A 17,278-nucleotide genomic window follows, 5' to 3' on the forward strand; every position below is an offset into this window, starting at 1 on the left:
TGGAGAAGTTAGAAGACAGAGAGCCATCTACCATCACCCTCAGTGAGCGATCAGAGAGAAAACTGGATAACCAATTACTAAAAACATTTGGCAAACCATAAGATGAAAGCTTGTTTAGAAGACCTTTATGCCAATCATGATCGAAGACCTTTGTGTCAAGAGCAACTGCATGGGTTTCACCAAACTTTTCCATTGAATTTATCCATAAATGCATAACGTAAGCCAGAATATCACCAGTGGATCGACACTGACGGAATCCATACTAGTGATCGTTGATCAGACGGATGGTTTCTAAGTAGTTTAAGAGTTGGCAGTTAATTGATTTCTCCATTACTATAGGAAGAGTAGAAATAATTGCAATGGGACAATAATTGGATGGGAGGGATTTGTCACCCTTTTTAGAAACTGGGATTATATGAGCAAATTTCCAAGCAGAAGGAAAAAACCTTTGGAATAAGAAAGTGAAAAAAGACGGCAAAAACAGGAGTAAGTTCAGGAGCACAGGTTTTGAGAACAAGGGGAGAAATACCATCAGGACCTGGAGCTTTCTTATCATCAAGATTCATCAAAATCCTTCTGACATCCTTTTGACTGAAGACCACAGGAGGCATTAAATGGAACATGTTGGGAATGGTGTGAGGTGTTTTACCAAGATCATTAATACAGGAGTTGGAAATAAAATGGGATGCTAAAAGATCAGCTTTATCCTTGACTAAAGTTACAACAGAAAAAAAAGTTACCATCTGGTTTTTAACAGAGGTGGGAGCAGAGATGGGCAAAAGTTGCAGCCAGTAGCTTTGGCAAGAGACCAGAATGCTCGGCTAACATTAGGGCAAGTAGCAAGTTTTCTACTCTTAGCCTGTTCAGACGCTAGTTTGGACTGATTAATAACTGCTTTACAATTGTTGCGAGCTTTGGTGTAGGCAGAAAATTAAACTGAAGAATTGGAAACAAGCAATTACGATATGCAACAATTTCTCTTGGAAGCCTTAGCACATTTATTGGAAAACCAAGGTTTAGATAAAGGACAAGATTTTAAAGTGGAGTGTGGAATAAAGAATTCCATTCCTACAAGAATAATTTCACTGATACGATCTGAGCAAACATTGACATCAGAAGTTTTGAAACAGTAATCCAACCAAAGAAAAGAAGAAAAGAAATCTTGCAGGTCATCTGATTTTGCATTCTTGTTATGCCAAACAATACGAGGTTGGGAATAGTCATGAGATAAAGTCTCCATTGGAGAAGAGACACTCACCAAGTTGTGATCTAAAGGACCACTCACTTCAACCGTGTACTTAGAATGGTTGTTTGTGAGAAAAAGATCAAGCGTGTTGACTGTATGGTTAGGATTGTACAGTATTCTTGTAGGTAAATGATCAATCTGTGCAAGGTCATTAGTAATTGCAAAAGCGTCAGCATCTCAACCAGCTAGGTCAGTGTGACTAGAAAACAGGAGCCAGCTGGAGTTGTGAACATTAAAATCACCAAGGAAAATTACCTCACCATTAGGAAAGTTGGACTGGAGAAAGTTGAGAGAATGGTAGAGAAAACAGATGAATTTGATACAATGAGGTAGAGAGATTTTAAGCCAGAGAAGATCGAAAAGAGGAGATTCAAGATTACCAAGTCTCTGACAGGAAATATTGGAAAAGACATATGCACTGTATCACCTTTGAGGCAAAAGGAATCATACAGGGAATAATTTGGGCATCTGAGATGAGCAGTAGTTGAGTCAACCGATAACTGAGATTCAGTCAGAAAAAGTACATGGGGTTTGGCAGACTGTAAGTGGAAATGGACATCATTGAGATTTGAATTGAGACCACGTATATTTGTGAAATGAACTAGGAAGTGTTTGGGAGGTTTAGATATTTTCACAGATAAGCTTACTCTGTTAGTTTGACAATTCATTGTGTATTCAGTAGTAAGAAAAAGTGGGGGACATGCTGTATGAAGTAATGAAATTTTTGGATGTGGCAATACACATGGTAAGAATATACCCAGATCCTTTACATAACGTGGCCTCAACAATGCCCACCATATACACACTACTCGAACTCCCTCCAGTCACTATCTGGCAGAGTAGAGGTAGCAAGATTTTACACTAGTTGATCTGGAAGCCTCCTGAAGATTTACCAAAAGGTTCGGTCTGGTCCGGTGTACTAACTAGCAGCCGGCCTGCAAACACTCTTTTAGAGCTGTACCCTTGAAATGTAGACTTGATTACAGGTTATTTTATATCTGCCATAGGTTTCTGTGTCACGTGATATTTTATATGCGTCCCATACATTTTTCTTCTCTGACATGAGCCTCATTAATTCATCTGACATTCATTTAGGCCTAAATCTTGAACAGTATTTCTTATTCATATGAAAAGCCTAGTAACCTTCAAAATTATGTCCCTGATGGCCTTATTCCCATTTAGAATTCAACGTTGGTAACATCATCAGTTGATCTCACTGTACAGAATTTAAAAAATGTCTGAGACACCGTAGTCACCTTTACGAAAGCAAAAGTCCTTCCCTTTAGCCTTGATGGTAGTTACATCTTTAAGTACAGTAGACTCTCGATTTTCGGGGATAGATGGTAAAATAAAAATCCTGGATAATCGATTTTCCGGTTAATCCAAAAATACAGTAAGTCCCTGACATACGTTCCAGGACTTCTTACGTAAGTCGAGTTTTACGTAACTACGGAATGACTATTAAAATATTGCTCCTATATCCGTGATATGCCAAAATTACAAAAACTACAATATCCTCAGAAGAATGAAGAAAAATAGTTATATACAGGGTGTCTCAAAAATATTGGTACAAATATTTAGGGGAGGTAGGTAACATCTAAAGGAATGTGAATCGCATAGGAACGCATAACCGGAAACGTCACAGGAAATAGTAGCAGAGGCACAAGAAGCAGAAATGACACAAGACAGTAATTAGTGGCAAACATTTATTTGATATAATATTAACAATGGAGTATGAGATTGATGCATTTCATGATGTTACAACAGATTCTCGAAGGTTTCACCATGAGACGTGATGCATGCGTGACACCGATGCAGCATGGATTGGCAGACATGGTCAAACACACCTGGGGTTTCTTTGACAGTAGCAGCAGTGCAGAGTCTTGCCACGAGATCCGTTTCTGTCTCCACAGGCTATTCATACACGATAGATTTGAAGGCACCCCACAGAAAGAAATCAAGGCTCGATAAATCAGGTGAGCGTGGGGGCCAGGCAACAGGTCCACCACGGCCAATCCATCGATGCCCAAAACGCCTGTTCAAATGGTCACAAACACACCTTCCATAATGGGCAGGCGCCCCGTCATGTTGAAACCAAATGTTGCATCTCACATTTGCTGGAACATCATCAAGTAACCCTGGTAGAACTTGTTCAAGAAAGATCCGATATTTAGCGGAGTTCATGTGGGATGGTAACAGGTATGGGCCGACTAAGCAGTCACCGACCACACCTGCCCACACATTTATTGTGATGCAATGTTGTGCCACAGGAGGGCGCACACCGTGTGTGTTGTCGTGAGCCCACACGTGAGCATTGTGCTGATTGAATAAGCCTTCTCGAGTGAAATAAGCCTCATCCGTGAACAAAACATAGGCTGGAAAATACAAGTCTTGAACACTTTCTTGGGGAAACCACTGTGCAAAAGCCACACGTGCAGGATGATCTTGGGGGAGCAGTAACTGAACCCTTTGGAGATGAAAGGGGTGTAAGGAATCGTCATGCCAGACATGCTGTACACTGCAACGAGGCACTCCTAAGGCAGAGGCAACGGCACTTGTGCTGGTAGTAGGATTATTCTGGAGGGCATTCAACACACTTTCTTCCATGGCGGGAGTTCGCGTCGAACGTGGTCTGCCCGCACTACTCCTGTTACCTCTAAATGACCCATAATCGCACAAATTTTGATGCACACATGCAAACAAACGGTGGTCCAGACAGACATGTTCTCCATAAATTCGTTGAGCAGCTCGTCCATTGCCCTCTGCTAATCCATACACTAGGTGCATGTCTGCCAGCTCACAGTTCATATATCGATGCATGCTCTTCATGCAGCAACTACTGCTTGAATGAGTAAACCAGAAATTTTCCCTCTCATGAACTGATGAACAGTGTGGTGTACCGACTTACGGTGACATTTCCGGTTATGGGTTCCTATGCGATTCACATTCCTTTAGATGTTACCTACCTCCCCTAAACGTTTGTACCAATATTTTTGAGACACCCTGTATTTTTCAATTAGTTATATATTTTTTTATATATTAGTTATATATATAGAAAAGTAGTTATATATTTTTAATTAGTTCAATTAAAAACTTTATCTGCGGACAGCGGTGAGTTGTTGGAGTGGCACGTACAAAAAGAAAACATTAAAGGAAGAAATTGTACAGTAAAAACTGATATGTATTTCGTAGCCTTGGTTATCATAGTTGACTATCATAGTTGACTTCATTGGTGCCGATCCCTTCACCGCTTCTCATATTCTGTCTTTCTCCTTTATTATTGTTCTCCTTTATTAGTGTTCACTATTGACACTGACAAATCTAAATTCCATGCGATGCTTGTTCATGTTTTGACCATTTTCAAACATCCTTATTTTAATTATTAAAAAAAACCTAAATAAATTTTAAAATCTTTTCTTCATTCCTATTTTTTAGCTTGTAACTCCATATCTCACTTGTGCAATTTGTGTGCGCCATGATCGTCTTTATTGATTGCTTATTATTATTATTATTCTGTTTTAAATTTTACAATCTTAAAAAAAAAATTACTGTAAGTTCGAAGTTACGTAAGTTTGGGACTTACTACAGTACAATATATCCAGAAATGTTCAGCAACCTATGTAAAAAATATGGCAATAGATAAAAAATGAAAAAACTTACAACACACTAATCGTGTGTCCAATACGATGCTTCCCTTTATTTTTTTTTATGTTGATTTTAAATCGAATAGCATCCCTTTATTATTTTACGATGTCGCATATGGTTTGGTCACTAACATTATAATAGTTCATTAGAGATTTAACGGATGCACCGTTTTCAAACTTTGAATAATTTTAAGTTTTTGTTTAATTGAAAGTGCAACTCATTTGCATTTACCCATCATTTTCACAATTACTAAACAAAAAAAATTTTTTTCGTTATCTCTGACATAAATAACTAAATAAAATTTTTCTCTTTGCGGTGCGACGAAACAGAACAATCGAAGCGATGCACTAAAACAAACTAAACTTTTTTTTTTCTTTTTTTGAGCATAGAGATTGCAAGATAATAATATCCCATTGACAACTTTATAACGCCTGGCTTGTTTCTTATATACAACTTGCAAAACATCTGTTTATACCTATTCTAGTTATTGAGTTTTATGATTTCTGGTTGATTTTTTTTTTTTATTATTTGGAGTCTTGAAGTGTCCTGGTTAAACCGATCCCGGTAAATCAAGAGTCTGCTGTAATTCCCACATCAGTACATTGTGATCATTGTCACCCAGTGGTTCCTTTATCTGCAAATTCTTAATGCATGAATAATCACTGCTGATAATCAAATAAAGAGTATTACTCCCTCTGGTTGCCCCTCGAGCATGTTGCTGTAGAAAACAGTCATCCAATAAATCCACAAAATTCTTGCTATTGTGCGAGTGACCAACCCACAAGTTTCAGTCAATATCTGGAAAGTTAAAATCCCCCTTATAAGACATTCTGATTCACTGACCCACCCACTCTAACTAACAGCATAAACCCTCCTCCCTTCCTGTCTGTCCTTTCTGTACACATTGTACTCCCCAAATTCCAATTCTGCACTGCTTATGTATGTGTGACACCACGTCTGATATCCCAACAATATCTGCCTTTGATGTCTTGACTACCACTTCAAGCTCATGAAATTTATTAACTATACTCCTAGCATTGGTGTACATGCAAGTATACATGCACCTGTTCTTACTCTTACTTACCCTAACACAGCCCATGTATTTACTTGTTCCACTATGACTCCCCGCAATCCTGGAAATCTCCATTGCCTTGCTTTTCAGGCTGCTGCTCATTCTGATAAAAGCAGTGCAAGAACCACTTTTGCCTCTGCCTGTGGTCACTGTGAACCTTTTAGTCTGTGTATCCCCCCCCCAAGCTAGCAGTTTTCAAACGCACCTGACACTGCCTCGATAGCATCAGCAAATATTCTTGCACCCTTTCTATTTAAGTGCACCCCATTCCTATAGAAGTCTCTCCCATCAACAAGGAGCACCTTAAAATATATGCACCCAAGCAGTAATTCTAAGTGAAAATAATAAATGTTAAAATAAAAATAACTTTCAGTAATTAATTATTAGTAATATAATTAATCCTTTCATAAATGGATTATTAGACTAAATGCATATGATCTGGAGTGAATTTTTTTTTTTTTGAGAAATTTGTAAGTTTGCAAAATTTGCAAAAACTATGCAAATAAATACTTTTAAATATTATTGTTTCTTTATAGCTGAACATTAGAATGAGTATATTGTCAAAAATAAAGTCAAAATTCATAAAAAAAATAAAAAAATTATAAAAAGACAAAAATTTGGCATTACTTATTATTTTTTTTCAGTGATGTCTTCAGATACATATACAGTAGTGCCCCACTCATACAGCAGGTTAGTTCCAGACTCCTGTCGAAAAGGGTCAACATAGCCTTTTTCTCACTTGCAAATATATATAAAAGCCTAATAACCTGTTTACACTATCATAGGCTGAAAACAGACTGAATAACAGACAATAAAATGGTGCCTGATGCCCTTCTCTGACTTGGTTGCCCACAAAAAAGCGGAACAAGTGCTGAACACGGATATAATTTAAAACCACTGTTTGTTATTTGGTTTTTAGGAGCATTAGCAACTAAGGCCATATTGCTCCGGGATATGCGGTGATCATTTCCTGACCTTTCCACATCCTCCGTATTTGGTGGTGACGGGCTCGAACCCCGGTCTAATCAAGAAGCGTGTGCTACGCACTGCTGCTCCTTCCCACCTGGCTACGGAGGCGCCTTAAAACCACTGTATTAGCGGAATGCTGAAAAGCAGGACCCTACTGTATATATATTTATATATTTTTTCCAAATTCCACAGAATTTTTTCAACTTTGGTCCGTATTGTCTCAAAGCTTGTTCAAAGGGCCCCACCATCATGCACTGATTTTCAGAGTAGTTATAAGTATAAAAACAGTATTTATAAACACAGCTGATAGTTTTCAGCATGTTTGTAATTTCAAGAGAGTCTGTATATATAAGATGTACCAACAGTACACCTTATATGTACAGATAGGTAGTAGTAGTAGTGGCACATGATGCAAGAAAGCAAGTGTAGGAGCTTATGCAGCATCAGCCAAAAAAAAAAAAAATAAAAATAAAAAAAACAATCACACCATTCCCTCCAAATGCCTGTCCAGTTCCTCCTTAAATTTATTTAACCTATCAACTTCTACAACGACAGATGGAAGTTTGTTCCAGCAATTAACCACCCGCTGGCTAAAGGCAAATTTCCGCACATCTATTCTACATCTGTCCTTTCTTAATTTGAACTTATGTCCCCGTAGGTTGGTAATCTGAACAAGTGGAAGGATCCCATCAGAATTCAGCGTGCTCAACCCATTCAAGGCCTTATAGACCTCAATCAGATCACCGCGCAGGTGCCTAGTCTCCAGCCACTGCAATTTGCAGAACTTAAGCCTCTCTTGGTAAGAGAATCCCTTCTTTCCCCTCACCAATCGTGTTGCTCTTCTCTGTACACGCTCAAGAAAATCTACATCCTTCCTAAAATGAGGCCTCCAGACCTGTACGCAGTACTCAAGGCGTGGCCTGACCATTGCCTTATACAGAGGGACAATCACCTCCTTTTCCCTGCTAGCAAAATTCCTATACATCATTGACAAAACCCCATGACCCGCCCTAGCAGCCTGTCTGCACTGCTCAGAAAACTTCATATCTGACTGCACAATTACTCCCAGGTCTTTTTCATTTTCTACCACCTTAAGTGTAGTACCACACAGTTGGTACGTTTCTCTGGGGTTACTTCTACCCATATGCAGTACTTTGCATTTGTCAAGGTTGAACTTCAGTTGCCACTTCTTAGCCCTCTGCCCAAATTATCTAGATCCTGTTGCAGTAGCACACTGCCATTACTGTCATTAACAACCCTGCCAACCTTTGTGTCATCTGCAAATTTCGACGTTAAGCCTGATATACCTTCATCAATATCATTGATAAATACACAAAACAACAGTGGGCCCAACACCGAACCCTGTGGGACTCCACTAATAACATTAGTCCACGAAGAGCAGCACCCATTGATTACCACCCTCTGTCTTCTCCCACTTAACCATCCTTTTATCCATTGTAGCAACTTACCCTTAATACCATTCTGCTCCAATTTGTACAGTAGTCTTCCATGCGCAACAGTGTCAAAAGCTTTCCTGAAATCCAAGTATATGATATCAAAATTATTTTTTGCATCCAGTTCCTTTGTGACCACATCATAATAACCAATCAAATTTGTCAGACAAGACTTTCCCTTAACAAACCCATGCTGTGTTTGAATTATTGCTGCAGTCTTGTCTAGATGATCCTGCAATGCATCTTTAACCAGCGACTCCATTATTTTACCCGGAACAGAAGTAAAACTAACTGGTCTGTAATTACTCGTGTCAGCCTTCGATCCACCTTTGTGAATTGTGGACACATTTGCACATCTCCAGTCCGTGGGAACCGCTCCTGAGTCCAAGGATGCTCTCATAATTATGGCTAAGGGTTTGCTTAGTTGCGTTGCCGCCTCCTTTAAAATAACTGGATAGATCCCATCCACCCCAGGTACCTTTCTTATGTTTAACTTCAACAATTTCTCCTCCACTTTGCTCTCAGTTATTACAAAATCATTAAGCACACTGCTACAATTTGATAACCTTCTTCCATTTTCAAATTGTAATAATTCCTCACGTGTGAATGTAGATGCAAAATACTCATTCAGTTTGTTTGCTATCTGAGCAGGATCATCAACAGTCGAACCATCGATGTCAAGTGGACCAATCATATTCATCCCCTTCCTTTTAGAGTTTATATAAGTAAAGAAATCCTTGCTGTTTTTCTTAGCATCTTTTGCCAAAGATTTCTCGTAATCCGCCTTCGCCTGCCGAACCTCCTTTGTGACCTGATTACAGACTAGCTTATATCTGCCACAGGCTTCTGCGTCACCTGATAATTTATATGCATCCCATGCATTTTTCTTCTCTGTCACGAGTCTCATTAGTTCATTTGATAACCATTTAGGCCTAAACCTTGAACGATATTTCTTAATCGGTATATAAAGTCTAGTTGCTTCCACAATTAATTCTTTGAATGCTTCCCACTTAGAATTTACTGTTTGTAACATCGTCAGTTGATCCCACTGTACAGAATTTAAAAACAATCTGAGACCACTGTACTCCCCTTTACGGAAGCAAAATCCCTTTCCTTTACCCCTGACGGTAGTTACCTCTTTGAATAAATCCCACTTCAGCACACTGTGATCACTGCCACCTAGTGGTTCCTTTATCTGCAAATTCTTAATACACAAATGATCACTGCTGATAACCAGATCAAGAGTGTTACTTTCTCTGGTTGCCTCTCGAACATGCTGCTGCAGAAAACAATCATCCAATAAATTCACAAAAGTCTGATTAGTGTGTGAGTGACCAACCCACAAGTTCCAGTCAATATCTGGGAAGTTAAAATCCCCCATTATAAGACATTCTGATTTACTGGCCCACTCTATTTCTCTGTACAATTGTTCATTGTACTCATTCAAGTCATTAGGCCTATAACACACTCCTACTCTTATTTTTCCTTTCGCAGTGCTTATCTCACACCAAACCGACTCAACAGAGCACTGTTCATCTATATTAACTGGGTGCACTTCCTTTGATTTTATGTTTTTCTTAATTAACAGCATAACACCCCCTCCCTTTCTGTCCTGTCTATCCTTTCTGTACACATTGTACTCCCCAAATTCCAGTTCAGCATTCCTTATATCTGTGTGACACCACGTCTCTGCTATCCCAACAATATCCGCCTTTGATGTCTTGACCAACACTTCAAATTCATCAAGTTTATTTACTATACTTCTAGCATTGGTATACATGCAAGCATACATGCTCCTATGCCTATTCCTTGTTACCCTAACACATCCCATATACCCAACTATTCCATGATGACTGCCATCCGTCCCTGAAACCCCCAACACCCCTCGCTCCAGGTCGCTTCTTATTCTAATAGAAGTTGTGCAAGAATCACCTTCACCTCTGCCTGCGGTTACTGTTAAACTATTAGTCTTTGTATCCCCCAAACTAGCAGTTTTCCGACCCACCTAACACTGCCTCGATAGCATCAGCAAATATTCTTGCACCCTTTCTATTTAAGTGTATCCCATCCCTGTAGAAGCAATCTCTCCTGTTAACAAGTACAGTCCAGGCTGAAAAAAATTCTACCCCTTGAGCCTTGCACAGTCTTTCCAGGGCCGAATTGATCGACAAGGCTCTCATCATATACTCCCTCCTATCGTGTCTGGGCAAAATTGCAGACACTTTCAAGTTCAACCCTAATTCACGGCTTTTTTTCAACAGTGACCTGTACTTGTTGAGTAATTCCGCCGGTCTCCTACTCTTAATATCATTAGTGCCAACGTGTACAACTATATCACCTTTTGTGCCCTTGAAAGATGATATCCGCTCTACAACGTCATCAACCTTTGCCCCTGGCAGACATACCCTGGTCCTGTTCCACCTATCCTTTTTACAAAATATATTCCCCGTCTCCCTGACAATAGAGTCACCAACAATAACTAGTTCCTTTGGGACCAGCGCATTCTGCTTTGGAGATTGCCGCTGTGTTGCCTGATGCCCAGGAGTGAGCTCTGGCGTTGAGTGGGCAGCTGAGAGCCTGATGGGCCCCTCAATTTAGATCTTTCGAGGGCATCCACCCTGTCCTTCAAACTCTCATATAGGCCCATAACAACGCTGAGTTGTCGCCTGATTTCCTTACACTCCTTACATCGCGCACACACAAAGACATCCCCCATGGCAATATCATGTTCCGTTCCAGAGAGTTCGGCAAACATTTCACAAGTTGCACATTTTTTTAGGCTGTGATGTGTTGGAGAATTGCCCCCCTCAGTTCTCCCCCGATTCACAGCACTCCTGCCACTTTGTGCCCATTGCTTTGCTGCTCTAGTCTGGGGCATGGTAGTTTAAATTAATAAAATCAATAAATTAAATATCAATAGTATTTGAATAGAAACTATTAAATAGAAACAGTGAAGCGTATTACTATATAATTATGCGTTAGAGCTACCTAGCTACCTCAATTAAAAAATTTGAATTCCCTACCACTATATCCAAAAACAATGGCTACAAAAATGGAACGAAATAATGGTTTTACCTATCGTAAGTAAAATCCACAAAAACTCTTTATCTAAATTAAAAATAAAAAATAACCAGCGTAACTATAACTATATGACTACGTATTAAGTACAATATAAAATAACAATCATGTAAATAAAAGGCAAACACTTATCGTTTTTGCGGAGCCTGTAACTGTCAGCTGTAACTTTTAAAGAGATTCAGCGCCCTCTCCCAGGTTGCTGATACTGCAGTGAAAAAACCTTAAATACCCAATATATATATATATATATATATATATATATATATATATAGGGAGTTTCATAAAATTTGGGCCATATGCATCCAGTTTTGCATGATTATGGAGCTATGACTATGTGTATTTTAAGAAATAACTGGAATTTTCAGTGGTAAAAAATAATTAAAATAATGAATAAGAATAAATACACACATACCTAGTAAAATGTTCTTTCATTTTAGCCATTGCGTTGGCTTATTCATATTTATTTTTTATCATTGTTATTAATATTATTGTTATTATTATATTCTATTATTATTACTTTTTATTATTATTATTATATGATATTATTAGCATTAACATTAGCAAAGTCACATGATGCAAAGAAAGCAAGCTTATATAGCATCAGCCAAAAAAAAAAACAAAAAAAACCCCCTTATTTCACCCATCCACTCACTCCAAATGTTTGTCTAGTTCTGCCTTGAATCTATTTAAGCTATCAACTTCTACAACGACAGATGGAAGTTTTTCCAGCAATCAGCCACCCACTGGCTAAAGGCAAACTTCTGCACATCCATACTACAACTGTCCTTCCTCAATTTGAATTTATGCCCTCTCAGGCAATTATTCTAAGCAAGAGAAAGAATCCCATCAGCACTGAGCATACCCAAACCATGCAAGGCTTTATATACCTCAATCAGATCACCTCGCAGGTACCTAGTCTCCAGACACTGTAATCTGAAAAATGTAAACCTTTCTTCATAAGAGCAACCCTTTGTTCCATTTACTAAACTTGTTGCCCTTCTCTGTACTTGTTCCAACAGCTCTACATCCTTCTTGAAATGAGGCCTCCAGACCCGTATACAGTATTCAAGGTGTGGCCTGACCATTGCCTTATACAAGGAGATAATCAACTCCTTATCCCTGCTAGAAAAATTCCTGTATATCATTGACAAGACACCATGAGCTACTCATGCAGACCATCTGCACTGCTCAGAAAATTTCATATCTGCCTACACAATTACCCCAGGTCCTTTTCATTCTCTACCACTGTCAGTGTAGTACCACAGAGTTGATACGTTACTCTGGGGTTACTGCTTCCTCTATGTAATACTTTACATTTGTCAATGTTAAACTTCATTTGCAACCTCTCAGCCCATCTGCTCAACTTTTTTAGGTCCTGTTGCAGCAGTGTACTGTCATTAGTGTACTTAACAACCCTGCCATCCTTTGTATTGTCTGAAAACTTGGACATTAAGCCTGATATACCATAATCAGTTTCATTTATAAATTCAGAAAACAACAATGGACCCAACACTAAACCCTGAGGGACTCCACTAATAACATTAGTCCACGAAGAGCAGTGTCCATTAATTACCACTCTCTGTCTTCTGCCACTCAACCATCCTTTATCCATAGCAACAATTTGCCTCCAGTACCACACTGCTCCAATTTGTGCAGCAGTCTTCCATGTGCAACAGTATCAAATGCCTTTCTAAGATCCAAATATATGATATCAAAATTATTCCCTGCATTCAGTTCCTTTGAGACCACATTATAGTATTCAGTCAAATTGGTCAGACAAGACTTCCCCTTAACAAAACCATGCTGGTCTAGACAAGATGAGCTATAACTGGTCTTGTATAGATGATCCTGCAGTGCTTCTTTAACCAGTGCCTCCATTAATTTCCCTGGAACAGAAGTTAAACTAACAGGTCTACAATTACTTGTGTTGCCCTTTGATCCTCCTTTGTGAATTGGGGTGATATTTGCACATCTCCAGTCAGTGGGTACCTCCCCTGAGTCCAAGGAAGCTCTCATAATTATGGCTAAGGGTTTGCTTACTTCCTTTGCTGTCTCTTTTAATATAACTGGATAGATGCCATCCACCCTGGGTGTATTTTTTTTTATGTTTATCTTCAACAAAATCTCCTCCACTTTCTTCTCAGTTATTACAAAATCATCTAGCTCACTGCCAGAGTTTAATTCACCTCTGGCATTCCACTCCCTGAATTACTCCTCATGTGTAAATGTAGATGAAAATACTGATTTAGTTTGTTAGCCACTTGAGCAGGATCATCAACAGTTGAACCATCAATATCCACGTAACAATCTGATTCATCCCTTTCCTTCTAGATTTTACTTAGGTAAAGAACTCTTTGTTGTTTTTCTTTGCATCCTTTTCCAAAGATATCTCATAATCTGCCTTTGCCTGCCTAATCTCCTTTGTGACTTCATTATAGACCAGTTTATATCTATCATAGGCTTCCATGTGACCTATTAATTTATATGTATCCCATGCATTTTTCTTCTCTGCCACGTCTCACTAGTTCATCTGACATTAGGCCTAAATCTTGAACAATATTTCTTAGTTGGTATGTAAAGCCTAGTAACTTCCAAGATTAATTCTTTGAATGCCTCCCATTTTGAATTTTCTGTTGGTAACATCATGGTCCCACCATATAGAATTTAAATACTGCCTCAGACCACCATAGTCGCCTTTACGAAAGCAAAATCCCTTCCCTTAACCCCTGATTTACTCTTCGAGTAAATCCCACTTCAGCACGCTGTGATCACTGCCACATAGTGGTTCCTTGTCTGCAGATTCTTACTGCATGAAGAGTCACTACTGATAATCATATCAAGAGTATTACTTCCTCTAGTTTCCTCCCTAACATACTAATGTAGAAAACAATCATCCAGTAAATCCACAAAAGCCTTACTAGTGTGTGAGTGGCCAACCCACAAATTCCAGTCAATATCAATATCCGGGAAATTAAAATACACCATTATAAAACTCTCTGATTTACTGGCCCACTCTATTTTCCTGTACAGTTTTTTATTATACTCATCAGAGTCATTAGGCTTATAACACACTCCTACTCTCAATTTTGAACTCCCAGTGCTTATATCACACCAAACTGACTCGACACTGCACTGTTCAGTGATGTCGACTGGCTGCACTTCTTTGTATTTTATGCATTTCTTAACTAATAGCATAACCCCTCCTCCCTTCATATCCTGTTTATCCTTCCTGTACACCTTGCACTTCCCAAATTCCAGTTCTGCATTCCTTATATCTGTGTCACCACATCTCTAATATCCCAACGATATATGCCTTTGATGTTCTGAGCAATACCTCAAATTCATCAAATTTATTTACCAAACTCCTAGCATTGGTGTATACACAAGTGTACATGCATCTGTTTCTGTTCTTAGCTACCCTAACACAACCCATGTGTTTACTTGTACCACAATGACTCCCAGCAGTCTCTGAAATACCCTGCATCTTGTTTTCCAGGCTGCTGCTCATTCCAATAGAAGCAGTGCAAGAATCACTTTCACCTCTGCCAGCGGCTACTGTTATTCTTTTAGTCCTTGTATCCCCCCAAGCTTGCAGTTTTCCGACCCATGTAACACTGCCTCAATAGCATCAGCAATATACCATCATTAATGAATACAGAAAACCACAATGAACCCAACACTGAACCCTGGGGGACTCCACTAATAATATTTGTCCACAAATATGATTACTACTCTCTGTCTTCTCCCATTCAACCATCCCTTTATCCATAGCAGCAATTTGCCTTCAATGCCACACTGCTCCAATTTGTGCAACAGTATCAAAAGACTTTCTAATATCCATATATATGATATTAAAATTATTCTTTGCATCCAGTTCCAATCAAATTTGTCAGACAAGACTTCCCCTTAACAAACCCATGCTGTGTCCGAACTATAACCGAAGTCTTGTCTAGATGATCCTGCAATGCTTCTTTATCTCTCAATTCATCAAAAAAGTTTTCCTCCTAATGATATTTATTCGAGCCAATGGGAGAAGAGAGCGAGGCAATTATGTCACTACAAATGCAATTAATTATTGACAGCTGTCTCCATAACATTCACCACCTCATGCACATGTTTCGCTATCTAATTGGCATCAAATGATGCCATGGCATCAAACATTCCATTGTAACTTTTTTGTACATTAATGAATATTGCATATTTGTAAATAGTATTTTGTAAATATTTTAAATATTTGTATAGTTTGTAAATATTTCAGTTAAATATTTGAGTCCTGCTCTTTTGAATGCAACAGTATTTCTCATGCATTATGCAACCCGAAGCAAAAGGCCTTTTCCTAAGTGACCTATGTAAATGCAGGTAAATAATAACTAGGTAAATAAGGTATATGGTATAAATAATAAGATAAATAATTACATAGTGATATTTATTTGACCTTGATAATGCCACACACTACAAATGCACAGGTAAATAATTATTATTATTATTAGCTATATGGTGCAAGGAAGCCTGAGGCTTATGCTGCACCAGCCTAAAAAAAAAAAAAAAATTTCCCACGTTACCCTGAGAGATTATATAGGTCATTTTCTGATTAGATATCGATCATAGTGACTTAGTATTTTTCGCCAAGCAGCACCGGGAGATCTCCCCCAACTCCGCATTTTTACAATGTGTAGAATACAATACGCTGCATAAAGCCAGAATGTGTGTTAGTGTGGGTTTTGTTGTTCTTCTGCCTGGCCACTTAGCCAGCCTGAGGGCTTGTGGAGAGCCACTAACACCCCCAGTTTCCATCATAGCCCTAGAGAGCCGGGTCAGGACACATTAGGAGAGAAGAAAGCTCTGTTAGGGCAAACTCTGGGGTAGCCCAGTATCCAAGAAGAGCCAAAAAAAAAAAAAAAAAAAAAAAATTGGCTGAACTCCAGTATAGGGTACACCGATGAAAGCGAGGAGGAAAGACGGCAAAGATTGACGGGTGAAGGCACCTCTCACTCAATTCAGGATGACAGAAGTCATAAACTAGAAAAGTCATAAAACTTGACATATATTTCAGTGCCATAAAGAGATGGATGAACTGTGACCTTAAAGTTAAGAAAGTGAGTACTTCCTGCATTAGAACAAATTCATATTTTATTTCTCAAGAAATACAAAGCATGCATTTTGTAGTATGATTCTCTACCATTTATTTAGTACATTATTGCTGCCTCTGTATTCACATACATACTAACTCACACTGGCAAAAGCATTTTTTGCCACCACTACTAGGTGGAAAAAAATGCTTTTGCCACCTAGTAGTGGTGATTAGTTTGTAAATCACAGAAGTGGGAGTAAATCATATCATGAAATATATGTTTTGTGGAAATGTGTGTTTCTTAGAAAATAAAATACAAATTTGTTCTAATGCTGGAAGAAACGCTCATTTTCTTAACTTTAAGACTTTAAGTTTAACTTTAAGTGAAAACTTTATTCGTGTAGCTTATAAAGAAATACATGGGGTGCAAGCTTCATTTTGTACACCTTATGTTGCAACAATGACTTGGGTTATGTTTTCTGACTTTTCATCCAAATTACTTATTGCAAATTATTAAAAAATATTTTCTACTTTTGTTTTTTATGAAGCATTTATTTGTAGTGAAACATTGGGGCAATGTCTAGTAATTGCTACACTTACGGAAAATGAATGTCCTATGTGACATTCATTTTCCTTTTACCTTTTTTTTATTTACCTTTTTTATAGCACAAATTTACCTTTTCTAGCACAAATTTTTGTTTTTGTAGCTTACATAAACATATGATGATTTTCAACACTGGCCT

The 17,278-nt window shown here is 38.5% G+C and overlaps 1 protein-coding gene across 4 annotated transcripts in view; it reads left to right on the forward strand.

Annotated features, from left to right (window-relative positions):
• Positions 1-17,278, forward strand: part of LOC150083681 (extracellular matrix organizing protein FRAS1-like) — an 866,422-nt gene that overhangs the window by 672,872 nt on the left and 176,272 nt on the right. The window lies entirely within an intron of this gene.

The sequence above is a fragment of the Mastigoproctus giganteus genome, chromosome 7 (genome assembly GCF_048544385.1).
Source record: "Mastigoproctus giganteus isolate SK-2022 chromosome 7, ASM4854438v1, whole genome shotgun sequence".
NCBI lineage: Eukaryota > Metazoa > Arthropoda > Arachnida > Uropygi > Thelyphonidae > Mastigoproctus > Mastigoproctus giganteus.